The following is an 8,382-nucleotide window of genomic DNA, read 5'->3' as shown; positions in this document are numbered from 1 at the left end:
TTGAAGGTTTGTCACCTGTGTGAACTCAGTCTGAGCTGGGCATGGGGAACGAGGCAGCCACAGGGGCAGGCGACCATCCGCAGAAGGAGTAGAGGGTCAAGTCCCAGGTCAGCATGAAGCTGAGGGTCTGCGGTCCCCTCTTATGATCACCGCCTTCCCTCCTGATGGCCCCAGTGCACCTGTGTCTGTCTCAGTCGGTTCCTTGCCTGAGGGATTATATTCGTTGTCGGGCTACCCATGGATCCTCTGAAGGACCGGTTTGGATGATGTGACATGTGTGGGGGTGGGGAGGGAACAGTGCATCTGAGAAGCCTCTCCATCTGTCTCCTCAAACACCTCTGCTCTCTGACTTCCATTCCTGCCTCAGGAAGTCCTCTGCTCCCTGGCAGTCTCCCACTTCTGGCCCCCTGACTCAGGGAACCCTGGTTTGTCTCAAGGAGGGCCCAGCTCCTGGCATTGGGTCAGAGGAACGGATGTCATGATGGCAGCCCCCTAGGACCTCAGCCCTCAGCATGGGCAGGAAAAGCCACCATGGCATCCTGGAATTGGAGGAGGGGACACATTTGGTTCAAGGAAAAGAGGGTCCCTCTCAGAACAAGGGAGGGAAGCACCATCTCAGCAGGGAGTAGGAAGGCCTGTCTCAGCATGAAGCCCTGGGGTTGAGGGCCCTTCTCAGTCCAAGGCACCAGCACCTGGCCCAAAGTGGTCACTCTGGTTCTGGAGAGGAGATGGAGCCCTGCTTCCTGGAACACACTCATGGGAAGGCATGTGTCTTAGTCTGCTCAGTCTGCTATAACAAAATACTGCCAAGTTGGTATCTGATAAATGACAGTAATTTTTTGCTATCCACTTTGTAGGCTGGAAAGTCTAGATCAAGTCACCAGCATGGTCGCTTTCTTGTGAGGGCCCTCTTCCTGGTTCATTCCTGGCATCGTTTTGCTGTGTCCTCACATGGTACAAGGTGTTAGGGATCTCTCTGGAGCCTTTTATATAATGGTACTCATTCCATTCAGGAAGGTTGCACCCTCATGACCTAAGCACCTCCCAAAAAACCACCTCTTGATACTGTCATCTTTGGGTGTCAGGATTTCAACAAATGAATGCAGTGAGGTGGGGGACACAAACAGTCAGAACATAGCAGTATGTTAGGGAAAGCTAAGTGCAGAAAGGTAAGAAACAGACCCCAGACCAGGGAAACAGGTAAGCAGGTCACAGGAAGGAAAGGAGACCTCTAAGCACAGGTGAAAGACAGAGAGAGTAGAGAAGGCAGGGCACATGGTCCTCCTCATAGCTGCTGCCTCCTGCAGATGGGCACTGTCAGGTAGCTCATGCTCCCAGGGGCAGAGGTCCCCAGGAAAGGTGTCACAGATTCTCTTCTAGCCACAGCTCCCTCACTTTGTCCAACTCTCAGGCTGACGTCTGCTGAGAAATATGGGGAGGAAGCTGGAAACGAGTCCCAGGGAAAGAGAGACATGTGGGCCCCTGCACCTCCAGCCCCCACTTTTCCACACAGGTACCTTCTCCTGCCTCCTGTCATCACTGATATACACTACCACCCACCGTCAACCCCAACTTTGATCTGCCTCCCTCTTCCCACCTCATTCTTGGAGAGCTTCAGGATCTTGACTGTGGGGACCATCTGTATAATGTCAGACAGGCCATCCAGCCTGTACAGTTTGTTGTTGCTCGAGTTCAAGGACAACAGCTTTTTGTGAGAAGGAGTTAGAGTCACAGTTACTATCTAGGGCCTCAGAAACAAGTCTTCCCTCCACACCATTCGTACCATCCTCTACCATAAAAACATCACTGGGCATAAGGCCTCACATCAGGGGGAACTCTTTTCAATGATCTTCAGGGTGGCAGCCATGCATTTTCTTCAATTCAGGATTATATCAATATCATGGCCCACCAAGTCTTCAACAATCTGAGAAGAGGCAATAGGAAGGCTGAGAGGGTTCCAGGGTCAGTACCAACCCCTCCCCACATTGTCATCCTTTAAGTATCCCTCCCAGGCAGATCCCTGCCCTAGCATTACTGCTGTCAACTGTACCTGGGTCAAAGCAGAGCCTCTGGAGGTCAAGAATTTGCTGGGAGACATCATAGTGTTTGTTCATGGTCAGCTGCAGAAAGAGATGGAGACAGCCACTGTGAGGCTCTGGTGGGGATAGGGAAATCGGGGGCTGGAGGAAGAAGAGGTAGGTCTGGGTGTGAACACACAATGGGCCTTGAGTCTGCATTACCTTTAGATGTTCCATTTCTTCTGGCTCCAACTCATACCACACAGAGTAGGATACAGCAGAATGACTGACAAAGAGATATCTACAGAAAGGAGGGGTGGGGTAAGCACTAGGAACTCTCATTCTAAAGAAGACAGCTAACCCCTGGCCTGTCCTCCTTCCCCAGGACTAGGTACAGGTAATGTCCTTGACACAAACCTTCTGGTTCTCCTCGTTACACATCTTTGAGATGACACCCTTCAATGCAGAGGCAGTGTCAGCATCCTGGACAAAGTTCTAGGCCTGTGTTTTCACATAGTGGAACTACAGGTGGCAGAAGCAACAGAAAAAGTGTTGGAGAACCAGCTCTCCCCCTTCCCTGTGCCCACTCCTCTGGCTTCACCATTCTCTTATACATCAAAAGGGGTGAAGGGTACACTGCAATGGCTCAGGATTGAAATCAGTAGCCATGTATTGTCATACTTTCTTCCATAGGGCATGTAAGGGGTAAAAGAGAGGATAGGAGAGAAGAGTGGCAACATGGAATTAAGACTAGAGAACAGATACTTTTCCAACCACCTACTGAGCTTGAAAAGAAAGTGCTAAAAAAAGGATCATTGACATAATTTCATATTTTGTACCAAATATGGATTTCTTTATTTTTATTGTTTTATTTATTTTTTTAGAGAGAGAGAAAGCATGCTCAAGTGGAGCAGGGGCAGAGAGAGGGGGACAGAGGATCCAAAGCTGGCTCTGTGCTGACAGCAGTAAGCCCGATGTAGGGTTTGAACTCGTGAACTGTGAAACCATGACCTGAGCCAAAGTTGGACACTCAACTGACATTAGCCACCCAGGTGCTCCCCCAAATAGGGATTTATTAAATGCCCTTTCTCTCCATTCAAACCTCTCCTTCCAAATAAACACTTAAGATATTAGACGTGATCTTCCTTTTATACATTTCCAGGAGATTCTATCTCGTGAAGACCCTGCTTGCCCCTCAGATAAAGTCTCCAGAGACTCGACCTCCATCTCCCGCACTCATCTTGAGCCAAACTGAGACATCCAGTGGAAAGTTGCTCCATCACCTTGGGTGCAGTTTTCACCTTTGCTTTTAGCCATCCTCTACTCTTATCCCTTTACATCATTTCTCTGAACCTACCCTTAGGTGACCGAGGCAGATAACTCCTAGAAGAAGGAAGAAAGAAAGAAAGAAGAAAGAAAGAAAGAAAGAAAGAAAGAAAGAAAGAAAGAAAGAAAGGGACACATTACAAATCTCACCTGTTCCCAGCAAAATAATCTAGCACCTCTACACAAGACCATCACAGCTGCCCTGACCTGTCTCTCCTGCACATTCCATACGTCTTGCCAGAACTGTGATCTCGAACCCACTCTTATGGTTCCATCTTGCCCATTCACCTTCATTTATCTCCATAGAGTAATTCTTTCTTTCCATATGTCCACATTAGCATGGACAAAACTTTAATAATGCCACTGGCCCCTCCCATGGTACAGTTCGTTGGCCTAGTGGATGCTGTGGGGAAGTGGAGAGAAAGAAGAAATCCATGAGTTCTAAAAAAGATTTCTACACTTTTGCCCCACGGATACCAAGACTACCATTAAGATTGCTCAACCATTAATTAATGCCTACACTCTGTCATGTTGTAGGGAAAAAAAAAGATATAGTTAACTACAGGGTTATGTATTCCACTGGCTAGTACAGGTCAACCATGATGACTGATCACTTAACATTGTTAAAGAAGAGACAACAGGCCCCAAATGGAGTCACTAATGCTATAAGCGTGTGTCACCTAATTTCAGGTGATTACACCTAATACAGGTCACCTTATTTACTTAATACCTAACCTAATTGCAGTCTCAGCCTCTCTCAGGAATGTAATCTTAACTAGTTAGTCTGGCATCTCCTGGTCAGTACTAGTGAGGTAATCTGCTTAATAGGCCCCTGCCATCCCCCAAAAGGAAGGTCACCTTGTCTGAAACAATCCACTATTTGTTAGTAATTTCCTTGTCCTGTTGCTTTCTGCCTATAAAGGTCTTCCATTTTGACCAGCTCTTAGGAACTTCTTTCCATTTGCTAGACGGCATGCTGCCTAATTCATGGATTGTTGAATAAATCCAATAATATCTTTAAAATTTACTCACTTGAATTTATTTTTAACACTATCTTATTTGGGGTTGTACATAAGTATCATTCATTGCTGCTTCTCCCTCTTGTTCATGGATTCATGAAGATGAATGCCAGAAATGCCATGTTTATATCAGCTTTCATACTTCCTTGGGAAACACCCAGGTATCTAGGTCCTCTTTGAAAGGAATTATGTCTATCAACATACTCTGAAATCAGGAAGAACGGTATAAAAACAACAAAATTAAAACCAAATCAAGGTAGAAAACACATCAATGGCCTGAATAACAGAGAAAAGTCCTGTGATAACTTTTATGGGTAATGAAGAAATATCGTTGACTTTTTTCATCTAAAAAGAAATATAACAACAACATGCTTAAAGTTTGGAAACCTCCACTGTGGATCTGCTTCCTGGAAGATGAGAGGTAGGGAGCATCCTCAGCCCGGGAGAGAACAAGCACACAAAGAAGGGTTGGGCAGACGGTCCATTCTGAGATCTTAGTTCCTGCTCTGACATTTCCAGGCTGGGTGACCTGGCACAAGTTAATTACTGTCTATAACCCCCCTACTCCAACCTGAACTCTAAAGCAATAACAGAATCTACCCTGACTGTGTGGTGCTATGTTTCAAGGGTCAAAGGCAAGTTACCCACCTGGATGGAGAATTCTATAAACAAACAATTAGTCTGAAGAAATACCCAGCATTAAGCCTGGTGAGACAAAATGATGGAGGATCCTGAAAGAGAAAGGACAAGAGTTGAAGGTGTCGTAGAAAATAATAACAACATATGTTCAATTGGTCCCAGATAAAAAGGAAAGGCAACAGTACAGAAGATATATTTAAATAAATGATAGTTGGGAAGTTTAAAAAGTGACCAAAGACATCAAGTCACAGATTCACAAAGCTCTGTGTTTGTCAAGCCTACAGGGGTATGAGGAAAACCAAACCTAGGCCTTATTGATTATCTCAAAAGAAAGGAAAGGAAAAGGAAATTAGAGCAGAAATAAATGTAATAAAAATAAATATAAAGCAAATATTAGGATGACATGTTTAAGCCAAATTATGTATGTTAATGCCATTACATGTAGGCAGATGAAATATTCCAAATCGAAAGGCAAACATCGGGCTAGATAAAAATTCCGTCAAATGCACCTTAAAAGAGACACATGTAAAGTTTATTGATACAGAAAATTAGGGGAAATGTCAACTTAAACATTAACCAACAGAAATCTAGTATACCCATCTTAACTGGGTATGCTACTATACCCATCTTAATTGGTCTTTTTGTCCCTCCTGCTACAAAGCTCCGAAAATTCTTGGAATATTCTATGTTGAAAATGATAAATCTGTCTTTTTTATGTTAGTGAGATGACTTTTGGAAAACACCTAAGGTTGGGGGTTGGTTGCCAGAAGAACCCACCAAGAGATTAGAGGGTTAGAACTTTCAGTCCTACTTCCCTGACCTCTAGGGAAGACAAGGGGCTGGAGACTGAGTCCAATCACCGATGGCCAATAATTTAATCCTGACCATGTAATTAAGCCTCCATGAAACACCCCAAAGGACCAGGTTCAGAGATTCCAGGTTGGTAAACCGGAATGCCTCCATGTGCCACTGTGTCGTGCCCCAAACCTCACGGGGACAGAAGCCTCTGCGTTTGGGACCTCACCCCATGTATCCCTTCATCTGGCTGTCGATTCCTATTCTTTAATATCCTTTGTAATAAACCAGTGATGTAGTGAATAAACAAGTTTCCCGAGTTCTGTAAGCCACTCTAGCTAATTAATCGAACCCAAGGAAGGGGTTGTGGGAATCTCTGACTTATAGCCAGAGTGTCAGAAGCACAGGTAACAACTTGGACTCGAGATTAGCATCTAAAGTAGAGGGCAGTCTTGTGGGACTGAGCCCTTAACCTGTGGAATCTGATGCCATCTCCAGGCAGATGGTGTCAGAATTGAGTTACCTTATAGGACACCCAGCTTGTGTAGGAGACTTGCTTGAATATGTGTGGGGGGAAACCCACACATTGGAATTGGGTACAGTATATTAACACCTAAAACTGACAGAAGTAAATGGAAAAATGGACAAATCCACTATCACAACTGGAAATTTTAACACATCTCACTGAGTGATAGCGAAAACAGGGAAACAAAAATTCAGTTAGATGAATTAGATTTAAACAATGTTAGTAACAAGTGCTTGCTTCAGCAGCACATATAATAAAATTGAAACGATACAGAGAAGATTAGCATGGCCCCTGAACAAGGATGACACTCAAATTTGGGAAGCATTCTGTATATATTTTTTTAATGTTATTAACCAATTTATTTACTTAACTGACATGAAACATGGCAGAATAAGTCACATGCTGGGCCATAAAGGAAGCCTTGGGAAACTTCCAAGAGCATAATGCAATCTAGCCTGAGTGGTTGGTGTGAAGATTCAAGGGTAATGTTGGGTTCTCTGCCGCTCTCCTACCTTTACATCAATCGCAAGAACATTAATCTCCAACAACCCCCTGGCTCCAAAAGACCCTCTCCACATACCAAACCCTGGACCTAAGAGGAGCACATGACTCTGGCCTTTACCCTCAACTAGATGTCTTAAAATATACCTGAGATGTGCTGTAATCAGGCACAGTGAGACGGCAGACATGGAGCCAATGTCCTTGAAAGAAGAGTTTATTACCTACAGGTCCCAAGAGGAGGGGACATACAATAACACTCAGGGTCACACGAGGAAACTCCTGGTGGAGCTGTCAGGTGGCAGAGAGAATGAGGGGAAAACATGAACCAGAGTCTTTATTCTGGTTTTATGGAAACGAACGGGAGAAGCAAGATCAGTATGCTGAGTAAAACTTTGGATTGAAAAGTTGGAATAATTTTGGTGGGCTCTGAGTGATAAGGGTAGCCCCTAGTTGTCCAGTGTCTGGACTTGGGGTGATTTAGGGAAAGGAGAATATTGGACTGGGGTGTGAGAGTTTGATAAAGGAGGTGGCTGGGGGTGTGGGCTCTGGATTTGCTGGTTTACATATCAAAATCATGTTCATAGGCAAGTTGACTGCTAGCTCAAGGAATTAGCTCACCCTAGGAGACCCAGTTCCTCACCAGGTCCACAGGCTCTTGTGGTATCAAACCATCAGAAAATATAGTTAATAGAAAACATGATGAATACACCGAGGGTAAGATTTCACCTCAGTCATAACCATAGCCATAGGAGGAGAGGTTTTCCATGTAGAACTAGGATAGGTGTATCATGGCCCATTGGGGTCATGTCCTCAGAAGAAAGGAAAACACTCAGCCTGGGCACTTGCCACCTCCCATCTAAAGGGGGATTACTGGGTTCCTGTTGGATGGAGTTGGAGAGGGGGACCAGAACCCTCCTGGCCTGTGTGGTCCTGAGACTGAGGACCAGCACTGACCAACCCACCCATGGAGTGACCTGCAGGCAGTGACCCATCACCAATGTATTCACAGGGCACTTATGAGGGTCTGAGGCTGGAGGTTTGGAGAAGATCCAGGAGGGCTGCTGAGGAAGGCAAGAGCAGACCCCAAACCACTTTGTCAGGGCCACACAAACAAGATGGAGTCCTGATAGGAAAACCCTTCCCCAGGGGCATAAGGAAGAGATCGCTGGCAGCCAGAAACACACACATGCACACACACACACACACACACACACACACACACACACACCTTCCAGTTCTTACTTCCTCCTGAGTTTTGTGACCAGCCTAATGCCCCAGGAGCTATTTCCAACTGCACCACTCTTACACAGGAGGCCAACCAGAGTCCAGGAAGCCTAAGACCCAAGTACTTGTAACTGCAAATATAGGAGATTCTATGGCCTACTGTATAACATGATGTTCCTTCATTTTTCCTCAAAAGGGGATTCTGACCACATAGTCACCAGCTCCTTGCCTTTGCTGAGGTTGCTGAGTTTTAGCTACAGGAGTTTCTCTGGGGCCATTCAGATACTACAGAGAAATCGAGACCGGAACTGAGCTCCATGAGATACGATGACGC

At 45.3% G+C, this 8,382-nt stretch overlaps 1 non-coding gene and 1 pseudogene across 1 annotated transcript; one reads left to right on the top strand and one right to left on the bottom strand.

Moving 5' to 3' along the window:
- Positions 1 to 1,285: 1,285 nt before the first annotated feature.
- On the bottom strand, positions 1,286 to 2,716 carry LOC122235279 (annotated as a pseudogene).
- A 3,836-nt stretch (positions 2,717 to 6,552) lies between these two features.
- LOC122235660 lies at positions 6,553 to 6,659 on the top strand. The gene has a single exon (XR_006213686.1). It is a non-coding gene; the product is annotated as a U6 spliceosomal RNA (small nuclear RNA).
- Positions 6,660 to 8,382: the final 1,723 nt, after the last annotated feature.

This window comes from Panthera tigris, chromosome X, assembly GCF_018350195.1.
Source record: "Panthera tigris isolate Pti1 chromosome X, P.tigris_Pti1_mat1.1, whole genome shotgun sequence".
Lineage (NCBI taxonomy): Eukaryota > Metazoa > Chordata > Mammalia > Carnivora > Felidae > Panthera > Panthera tigris.
This window is presented reverse-complemented; position numbering and strand designations above follow the sequence as displayed.